Source organism: Nothobranchius furzeri, chromosome 5 (genome assembly GCF_043380555.1).
Source record: "Nothobranchius furzeri strain GRZ-AD chromosome 5, NfurGRZ-RIMD1, whole genome shotgun sequence".
Lineage (NCBI taxonomy): Eukaryota > Metazoa > Chordata > Actinopteri > Cyprinodontiformes > Nothobranchiidae > Nothobranchius > Nothobranchius furzeri.
In genome coordinates this window covers 65701353-65712065 of record NC_091745.1, presented here as the reverse complement: position 1 = coordinate 65712065, position 10713 = coordinate 65701353, and the positions used below count along the sequence as shown (strand labels likewise).

General features: G+C 36.8%; 1 long non-coding RNA gene across 1 annotated transcript; it reads right to left on the bottom strand.

The window, feature by feature from the left end:
• Positions 1–380: 380 nt before the first annotated feature.
• On the bottom strand, positions 381–2419 carry LOC139070142 (uncharacterized). The gene is made up of 3 exons (XR_011520781.1): positions 2289–2419; positions 1250–1415; positions 381–478 (listed from the first exon to the last, which is right to left on the bottom strand). It is a non-coding gene; the product is annotated as an uncharacterized lncRNA (long non-coding RNA).
• Between the last annotated feature and the right edge of the window lie 8294 nt (positions 2420–10713).

Sequence of the window (10713 nt, the reverse complement as noted above, 5' to 3'; positions counted from 1 at the left end):
TCATGTGAGCGGAGAAAGTGCTTTGATTGGCCACTAGAATATTTCAGCTCAACCAGCAGCTCAGTAGTGCACACACAGCGAGTTTTTACCCCTATGAGGCAGAAAATATCTAACTGGTCAGATATTCACCTCAGCGTCTCGTGAGGCGGAAAACTCAGTGAAAATCAGGCGCACATGGCGAGGTATCTGCTGAGCAAACAGTCATTTGAGGCCGTTTGCTCAGCTGATTGCTCTCGTGTATGGCAGGCTTAAACATCTTGCCAAAGGTTTGTAGTTGAAACAATGGCACTTTTTCCAAAATGTTCATGTTCGTTTTCCTTGTGTTGTCTTTATGCATAAATAAATAGAATGATTTGTTCAAATTTACAATACTGGGACTTACCACACATGTCCTCAAAAATCCAGAGGTTTCCTCACGTAGATAGACAGGAAGGGCATGGAGAACAGTGGTACGCCTTGTGTGGACATCATGTAATTCCTAAGAAGATTAAGAGTGTAAATACTGTCAAGTTTACTAATCAAACTCAATACCAAATTGCTCTGACCAATTTTCCAAGACAGTGATATCTGCATCTAAATCCAATGATAAACTGCTGAATTCAAAAATTAATTTGAATTGTTTAACATTACATAATACGGAGGGGTATTAGGGCCACTGAAGAAGAAAAAATTCTGAAAATAAATAAAATAAATAAAGTCAGAATTCTGACATTTATCTCAGTATTCAATTGTTTCCTTCAGTGGCCCTAATACTGCCTTATTGCCTAAGAGTATTAGAGTCATTGAAGAAAAAGAAAAGAATTGAGAAAAAAAAAGTCAGATAATTTCAAAATTCTGGGATTAAAGTCAGAATTCTGACTTTTTTCATGAACCTAAAACCAAACAAACAAAAAACTATTTAGGAATTGTTTTTGTTAAAAAAAAATCAAAACAAAAAAAAAGCCCAATTTTAAGATTTAAGTCAGAATTCTGATCCCCCCTCATAATCTTCCCCAATTTCCCCCTTTTTTTTTGTTTTAGGTACCAGTCAGAACTCTGAGATTAAACTCAGATTTATGACTTATTTTCTCAGAATTCTATATTTTTTTTCCATCAGTGGCTCTAATACTCATAGCATAAAGGCATTACCTGTAAATTGTATATTCACCAGTTTTAAAAGACAAATCTGTATACATATATACATACATACATATATAGTCATGTTATTTAGGATGTGTCATCAAAAATGCAGATTGTGAGAATTACTCACCAGTGGTCTCACTTGTATGAACCTCTTGGGGGTCAACAGCAGCATGCCATCAATCTTGTGTGCAGAGAGTGGGGTTGGATCATTGAAGTCTGACCGCAGATTCATAGACAGGCTTCCCGGTGTGGCTGACAGCTCATAGGAACGCAGACGCTCTACATTTACACGTCTACACCAGGAAGCATAATCAGTAGAGAAAACATTGTGAATCACAAGGTAGATCTGTGTTAGTCTGCAAAATTTAGGCAGTCCTCCACTATATATATGAAGCTAAATCATTAATCATCTAAATTGTTGTGTGTGTGTGTGTGTGTGTGTGTGTGTGTGTGTGTGTGTGTGTGTGTGAGGAGAATCAAGTGTAATTTGACTTATCCACACAAAGCTAAAAACATAACATTTAAGAATCTGGAGTAACAGTGTACAGTAAGGACAAAATTACAACACTAAAATACTGTGAAATTAATAGAAACAGCGTTCTGCGGTGCAACTGAGCACTATTTAAAAAAACTATGGAGGGGACAAAAATGGAGGGAAGGAGGGAACATAGCATCGAGATACAGCACTTCTTCATCTCTTGCGGTCACAATCCTCTTATACGGTTAAAAAAAAGCAGGCTGCTTGCAAAGCTATCGCACAGGTGCTACGGGGAAATAGTTTACAACACAGACTGATTTTGTCATCGCTGTACAAGAGACCACTGCTCATTTACTTTTAATAAGTGGACGTTTAAGTTTGACTTGGTGGCGCTGAGCTCCCGCTTTTTTTTTTTCTCAGAACGTCACGTTTAAAAAATTATGATGGAGGGGACAAAAATGGAGGGAATAAGTCTCTAGAAGTCTAATAAAAAAGTATCTAAAGTAATGCTAACCTTTAATAATGAGATAGTGCTGCTCATTTCATTAAATAAACGGACTTTAGTCACACACAAAGCTAACTCATGCAATGACTTAGCATATTAGCTTGCTACATGGCCAACATTACTCACCATGTCCGTCTTAAAAACATTTAAAACATTTAAGCAACTTTTATGGTGGCTACTTACATTTAGCTCAGTGGTGCAGAACCAGTGACTGTCAAGTGCAGATGCAGAACAGAAGCGTGACCTCCGACGGTTAATGCTCCTCCGACCCTCGCTCTTCTTCTCCGTCTGCTGAGAAGCTTCGAGAGCTGACTGAGCAAATGCTACAAAATAAAAGCACTTCCTGTGCGTGTAATTTCACAATAATTCGTAATTTCATGCTTAATATGTTATTTAGGACAGACAGACAGAGTAGTTATTTCAAAATAAGGCAAAGTTTCAAGCAAGGATAAACTTAATATGGAGGAAGTGATTATGTTAAACAGAAAGGACATGTCAAAAAGGACTGATTTCAAAATATATAAAGCTTTACAACAGGATTCGATTGTTAAGAATATAGATATTAAAGAAAAATGGGAACTGGAAGTGAACATAATGATAACAGATCAGGAATGGGAGGAAACACTTGAAGCAGGCCATAAACTACTAATAGTCCGTCTTGGAGGGAATTTGAATGGAAGGTGAAGATGCATGCTTTAAAACTCCACTTATCATGTCTAAATAGTAATGTTTCAAATTTATGTTGGAGAAAATGCGGGCTAGTGGGAGACTTTTCACATATACTTTTGGACTGCCCTAAATTCATACCATTCTGGGAAGGTGTTAGGGAGAAATTGAAAGAACCTGGAAGGTGAAATTACAATTTAAGTTAAAATGGTTTGTACTGGGAATGCTGTACCAAAAATCATACACACATAATGGAGACATACGTAATCAGAATTCTGCTTATGACTGCCAAGAAGTGTATTACAGTTTTATGGCTGGACACAGAACCACCAAGGGTGGCACAGTGGAGAGACAGAGAGAGTTAGACAGGTCTACAAAATGGAACAAATTAATGCAAGACTATGACTGGGACTAGGGAAATTAGAAAAAATTTGGGAACCAATAAAACAAATGTTAGAAAGATAGTACTCTCATGTGAAAATTATTATTATTAATTTTTATTTTTTTTCTTTATGTTTTTTTGTCTTTTGGGTGAGTTATTTAGCTAGATCAAAGTAAAATGTAGAATGTAGAAGAGAGCAGATACGATGAATACAGAGAAAGCTTGTCAGAACTATATGTACTGATTGGTGACTTGGTTAAGTTGGATAGATCTTATGGCCACAAGGAAATTTGAACTTTGTTCAGGGAAACACTGCCCTGGAGAAGGGAAGAAGAAACTCAAATGCATCTCCATGTAAATGTTGTTGTTCTAATTCAAAAATAAAAAGTTCCAAATATATCTATCTATCTATCTATCTATCTATCTATCTATCTATCTATCTATCTATCTATCTATCTATCTATCTATCTATCTATCTATCTATCTATCTATATATATATATATATATATATATATATATATATATATATATATATATATATATATATATAATAAAGACATTAAAGAACCGAACTTCATGAATGTTTTTTGTGACAAAGAAGTATCTGTTCCAATCACTCTATCAGAGAAAAATCAGAGTTTTAGAAATAACGGGACACTCAGTAGAGCCATTATATTATATTTTTTACAAGTGTATGTAAACTTCTGACCACAACTGTATGTATATATATATATATATATATATATATACTTATATATATATACATATATACTTATATATATACATATATACTTATATATATATATATATATATATATATATATATATATATACTTATATATTATATATAAGTATATATATATACTTATATATTATATATAAGTATATATATATATATATATATATTAAGTATACTTATACATTACTTGGTGAAATATACTTCTGATAGAGTCAAGTACAAGTATAGTCTAAATGTAAGTAAACTTTAATGTAAGTATGTATTAAAGTATACTTAGTAGTATTTAAAAAATGTACTCGGATAACTATACTTCTAATAAGTACATTGAAAGTAAACTTGGAAGTATACTGTATTCATTTTTAGTATACTTCAAGTATACTTCAGTGTACTTCTTTTTGGTAAGGGGTAGTCCTGTTTGCTTCATCACAACGTGATTTCCAGCTTTCACTTTGGCGAGCAGTTTGCAGCCGAGTGTGAGCTGGGATGAGAATTAGCATTGAGCATTAGAATTACCTCTAAACCCAAGACCATGATCTTGAGTCAGAAAAGGGTAGAATGCCTTCTTCGGGTCAGGGACAAGGTCCTGCCTCAAGTAGAGCAATGGGGTCTTGTTCACAAGTTCCGGTCTTGCTGGCCTGGGAACGCCTCATTAACTCTGTAAAGGATCATTTAGCACTTACTGGTTCAACAAAAGTATTTTAATTCCATCTTTCAGTTCTTTTTAAAACACAGAAAAGGTTTAATTACCTGCAACGTTTCGTTTACGCCTGCAAACATCATCAGGCTGACGCCGATGGTGGCGTCACTTCCTTCGTTTATCTGCGGGCAGCAGAGGACATTGTCGCCCTCTGCTGCCCGCTCTCCCCTCTCCATTGATGCAGTCCCATGCGCGATCCAACGAGTAAATAAACATTTTCTGTGTTTTAAAAAGAACTGAAAGATGGAATTTGAAACTCAACACAGCAAGAACACACCAAAGATGTTTAAAGAAAATTATTTTAAAATATGAAAAAAATTGCATAGCATGGCTTTAAAAATGTCCTTGTTGATTTTAAGAGTAAAATGTAAGCTATTAAAGTGACAGTGTGTAGTTTTTTTAATCATTAATCTCTGGAAATATCCATTGAAATTTAGTTGTAAACAGATTAACTGATGCCCAGTTGTGGAAAAATATTGGCAGTTTCATAACATTTAACGATAAAATCAGGTCTAAAATACATGAGCAGGTGAAAGTCTCTGGGCGACGCCATTTTGGATACCATGTTTCCTTCTACGGAAGCCCATGAGGACAGAATGCATTTATTGATTTGTAACAAATGGTTACAAAACTTTCAGCATTAATAAACATTGTTCTTCTACACATTTATCTCTTCACTCATTGCAAGTGATAAACGGGGGTCTGATGCTCTTGTTAATTTGCTGGAGGTTGCACTCCCAGGGATTTTTTACCCTAATAGCCATCTGTTGGTAAGTTCTTACTTGAACACAAAAATATTGCTTGCTTGCAATGATTTAGGCATTGCCCCCTATCACCAGGGAAAATACACACTGTCACTTTAATTTCAGAAACATAAGAATGACTGAATACATACAATCAACTAAAGCTGAACTGGAAAACACGAAGATCGGTTTTTCATGTGGAAAAATTCAGATTTCTTTATCCACTCTAGTTAAAAATACAACATACATAGAAGTTGAAAAGCACTTTTGGGTAGTTCCTCATTTAATCAAGGATGTATGCAAAGGCCGGTTAAACAAGACTGCACAGGATGAAATGTTTATCGATCTTGTCTGTGAAAAATTCAGCAAGCAAGTATAGTTTTCAGAAAATTGGAGCAGCAGGACTAATACTTAGGTTGTAAGAATTAATGTTCATTTACTGAGCTCACAAAAAATGACTTGGTTGCAGCAGAGCAGATGTGAGTTTTCTTAAGTTTTCATCTAAAAGCAAATACTGTAAAATATGTCAGTTTTATTTCCAGCCCTGTGGTGCAGCCGGATGTTTAAAGTGTTGCTTAAAGTTAAAAAAAGATTTTAAACAATGTTTGAGATGTTGAATGCAAGCTTCTCATTTATCTGCCCTTTGTGCATTTGAGACCAGACCATAAATGTTACATTCAGTGGTTTTCCGCAACTTAATATGTACAGAACACTCTAATTTCAGTCCTGAAACCCAGCAGGATGAAATATAAAAGAGTGAGATATCTTCCTGCCAGGAGGCTCCACCTCTTAATCAATTCATTTAAACAGAAGCTTTGGTGCACGAGTGACATTTACATCTTTTCTACAGAATCTCCCATTTACAGCAGCTCCTTTGTGCTTCGCTTATGTGACCACCCGGTCCTCCGGAGACACCATCAGTCCTGGGAGGAGATTATCATAAAGCTCGAGCCACGTGAAGGAGCTCCAGCACCGAGGAAACACAAAGGATTTTCCATTCCATTGTCTAACTGGATGCTGGGAGGCGAGATAAACCAAATAGCAAGCGATATGGCATTGGGAGGCACTGGTGCTAGTGGGAATAACAGAATTCCTCTCTGTTGCCAGATGCTTTTGGCGTCCCGGAGCAAGACAAGTGCCTCCCACCACTCCTTCATATTGTCCCCTGGCAGCTTGACACAACCATCTGCACCCATTTACGCAGCAACCTCTCCCTCCAGCCAATTTACATTCTCATTCATTTCCATTTCTGCCCCCTCATGGAAACACGTGAAGGTGTTGAAGTCCAGGAAATTCCCTGAGGACATCTGCAGATGAGTAATTCTGTACATCCTCTACCTCGAGTACTCTGTGATTCATTCAAATCAAAGTATAAAATGGAAACTTTATAAAGTGAAAGTAAATAAATCAACTAAAACTAAAGCTAAAAATGCTAAAATTGGATTGAACAGTTCTAAGGCATTATGGAAACCTGGAAAGGTAGCAACAAATTGTCTCTTTATTGGAATAAATTTGGATGGCAAACCTTCTGGAACAGTTGTGCTTGGTGAAATATCTCTGATGGAAATAAAAAAAACTACCTTTGAAGCTGATTAGATAATTTAATTTATGTCTGCAACAGATATACATACACATATATATATATATATATATATATATATATATATATATATATATATGTATACATACATATATGTATATATATATACACACATATATATATATATATATATATATATATATATATATATATATATATATATATATATATATATATACATACATATATATATATATATATATATATATATATATATATATATATACATAAATATATATATATATATATATATATATATATATGTATATATATATATATATATGTATATATATATATACATACATATATGTATATATATACATATATATATATATATATATATATATATATATATATATATATATATATATATATATATATATATATATATATATATATATATATATATGTATGTATGTATATAAAAGAAATCGAGTCTCTTCAGTCTAGATTTGTTAAAAGTGATGATGGAACGAAAACAACTCTGTGTCAACATCAAGGAGAAAACGCTGTTTGCCAAAAGGGAAGCCAATGCCCACTAGGGGCTGCAGAAAGGTGCAAGTTCCCATTGGCTTCCATGTTGAAAATGCCAACTTCACAGCGTAAATAAACGTGTGTAGCCTGCATCAAAAACACATTTCATGTTTAGTAGGTCAAGTTTACTGACCTGAAAACTCTGAGGCGGGTGAATTTTCTTTGAACCTCAACCATTTAGATGGAATTAACTCATTCAATTCCATTAACGACAAAAGTCGTCATTTTAAATCCAACCGTTCACTGCCGTTGATGATTAAAGTCTTGCATTTAATTTTTTGCATTTTTTTTACTGTGCGGGTGTCGGAACGAGCCCCCACACCGTGAGAGCAAACATCACAGCTCACAAGCCGATCTTCATCTGCATACGTCACACGTCACGTGATCAGGAAGAAGAAAATCCACGTGTTAGGAAATCGTTTTGGGCCGCTGCTGTAAAAATAGAGAGGTGCAAACCGGAAAAGCTTCTGCCGATCACAATTCGACAACAGATTATGAAAGAACGGATAAAGCTCGAAACACAAGGATTCTTCCTGATGTAAGAAGTGAGTCTACACTTTGTTTTGGTAGTTTTTGCGTTGACATCATCCTACAGTGCAATGTTCTGTGACTCTTAAAAAACTGTGAAAACGCTGGCAGCGAAGGGCTTTTCTGATCAGGAAACGGCTGGCAGTGAATGAGTTAAAGCTTGAAATTTTGAATTATTGGGGAGTGCCCTTTTGATTGACAGGTAGTCCTCATCCTCATGTTAAAAGTGTAACAGCCTAGAAGGAAGAGAGCTGCAGAGTTGCTCAACTGTGGATTTCTGGCTAAAAGCAGCCGCCAACTCCCTTAGCTTTGGTTAGATAAGTTAGCTTGTTGCAACATCGGCTCAGAGTTTAATGGGTGACAATATCTGCCCATCAAGAGCTGAACTGAAACCCAGTGGGCGGTTCCTACCAATGCCAAGATGCCGGTGGTAGGAACCACCCACTGGGCTTCAATTCAGCTCCTCAAACAACTACTGGGGACGGTGCAGAGGGTTTATCCATCTTATATATATATATATATATATATATATATATATATATTATATATATATATATATATATATATATAAGAACGAGATCGCGGATACAAGCGGCCGAAATGAGTTTCCTCCGTAGGGTGGCCGGGCTCAGCCTTAGAGATAGGGTGAGGAGCTCGGACATTCGGGAGGGACTCGGAGTAGAACCGCTGCTCCTCCGGATCGAAAGGAGCCAGTTGAGGTGGTTTGGGCATCTGGTCAGGATGCCTCCTGGACGCCTCCCCGGGGAGGTGTTTCGGGCATGTCCTGCCGGCAGAAGGCCCCCGGGTCGACCCAGGACACGTTGGAGAGGTTACATCTCCAATCTGGTCCGGGAACGCCTTGGGGTCCTGCCGGAGGAGCTGGTGGACAAGGCCGGGGAGAGGACGGCCTGGAGCTCCCTAGTTGGGATGCTGCCCCCGCGACCCGGACCCGGATAAGCGGAGGAAGACGAGACGAGACGAGACGAGAGACGAGATATATATATATATATATATATAAATTATTATTATTATTTTTTGCCTAATGTAGTCAGAATTAGGTTTTGCACGATGTGCCTCAAAAAAGAGACATTGCATTTTTATTTGGTGGTCTCCTTGATTGGAGATGACGTAAAAATTCTTCTTTGTCATCATGCAAAAGCATGAGCAAATTTTGTTGGTAGCTCTCAGCTTGCAGGCACAAAATTTTACATAGAAAATAAAACAGAAAAAAAACCATCTTGTTCTAAAAACCTATGCACAATAATAAAAAGAACAAGAATAAAGAGATAAAAAACCAGACTGACCTATTTTAACTGAACTGATCAACCTACTAAACGCTAATATTGTACTGCGGTTATTGCACAGGGGTGATTGAATGTTAATAGTAAAAGTAACAGCAGTGAGCATGATCACAACCACATTAAAAAATCTAAAATAGTTATAACGCAGTCCGTTTTAGTCTCTAAGACAAATAATTAGTCACTCATTAGTCCTGTAGGCTGTAAGCGCCATTTCTGTGAACAGAGGCTGTTCAGGAAGCTGTCTATAATAACAACACACTTAATTTTACCACATTACTCAAACTCTTGACACAAAATTTCAGCAAAGACATAACAAGCAATTATGGATAGAAATAAATGTTACTAGAAAAGTCCCGTTACTGTGTGAGCGTGCACCATAAAGATAATCCAAGAAAGTATTACAGAATGAAACTTCTTCATGCCTGGCAGTGTAACGTTTGTGTAGAAAACGACCATTTGTCGATTTTATTCAGTTCATCTCTGTAGAAACAAACGCGCTGGTGTAAGAGCGGAGTCCAAAAGAGGGGGAGGACTCAGCATTAATAACAACAGATGGGGAGGCATGTGAAGTGAAAAAGCAGATCATAATGTTATTGTGTAAATTTAAACCAGAAACAAAAGGCAAACCATAACACAAGCTGATCTTCTCATATGTCATCACATACTATCTCCTTTGTAATTTGTTAAAGTAGTTGAGGTTGTGTAATATTCCCGCCCACCCGGCCAATCATCATCGTGTTTATAAGTGTGTTACAGACACTTCTCTCTCCCTGGCTGCAGCTGAAGTGTGGCGGTTAGAAAGCCTCACACTGTTGCTCAACGTTCGACAAGCACATAGTAACGCACAACCTTCCATCCCCAGTAACAGTAACGGCGTTGCAACAGTGCAAAAGTAATTACTAAGATTATTCTGTTACCTAAGAAAGAATGCCGTTAGTAATACCGTTATACTTAAACGCCGTTACTCCCAACACTGCATATGATGACCAGGTGTTTTCACTTGAACTAGTCTTGGGCACTGAGGTTGTGTTCACTTCAGGCTACTTTTGTGTATTAAAACCCAAAGAATCGGTCTTGAGAAAGAAAAAAAAGTGACATTCGTCTACGGAACAGACAAAGTTCGGTTTCCATACAGCTTCCAAAAAACATCCATTCCATTCAGAGATTCTCTCCTACTGGTTGAAAGTGGAATTAAAACCATGATAAACAACCCTGCCACAGACTGCTGTAGCTAGCATAAAAACGATCTAGTGCTTACATGGGCCAACTAATACTTAACTAAGCCACAGAGTACAATGATCCACACTGTTGGACAAAAAATATCTTACAAGTGAAGTAGGAACCAAGCCAGTTCACCATCCGTTTGTGATGGTGACCAGGCTCCTCTTGATGTGGAGGAGCAGCAGATCTACTCCGA